Source organism: Galeopterus variegatus, unplaced genomic scaffold (genome assembly GCF_000696425.1).
Source record: "Galeopterus variegatus unplaced genomic scaffold, G_variegatus-3.0.2 Scaffold5918, whole genome shotgun sequence".
Lineage (NCBI taxonomy): Eukaryota > Metazoa > Chordata > Mammalia > Dermoptera > Cynocephalidae > Galeopterus > Galeopterus variegatus.
Window position 1 is genome coordinate 80,132 of NW_007732029.1, and position 607 is coordinate 80,738.

Consider the following 607-nt stretch of genomic DNA (forward strand, 5'->3'; position numbering starts at 1 on the left):
TATTGACTAAATAATATTTACTAAATAAAATCACAGTATTGTCTTAGCAGTTAATCCATTTGTTCTATAAGAAATTGTAAACAAGATATTTTTCAGCATATGTAAATCAAGTGCTCACTAATTACTTTGGATTAACAGCTGTATTCTACCTTCGCAAGACTTGCCTGTACTATTAAAATAAATTTATTGACTTCTAGTATCGCTAGGATTCCTTCATTTAAGAGCAGTGTAACTCACTTTTGGCGTCTAAAACTAAAAACAACATCCCATGACTAAACTTCCTTTTGTCATTACAAACTCCTACCTCGATATATGGTACATGATGACTACAAGATCAGATTTAGATTTTGATTTATTAACTCTTCCCTACTAGTATGAGAACAAACATTATATTCCTGGGATATGAATCAAAGATTTATTTCAGATATTCTTTCAGTGAATACTTTTAATAGGTTGAAGTCCTATTTAAATCATATAGGTCCAAGGGACCCCTAAGGTAGAATGGAGAGTGCTTTAGATTTAAGGGTCAGTTTAGAAGAAGTGGCATGTTTGCAGTATTGTGCATTAAATTCCATGGGGAAATGTGGGATTTTTCCTTTTTTTTTTT

The 607-nt window shown here is 31.5% G+C and overlaps 1 protein-coding gene across 1 annotated transcript in view; it reads left to right on the plus strand.

The window, feature by feature from the left end:
- Positions 1–607, plus strand: part of ARL6 (ADP-ribosylation factor-like 6) — a 33,440-nt gene that overhangs the window by 10,451 nt on the left and 22,382 nt on the right. The gene's annotated exons all lie outside the window — the stretch shown is intronic.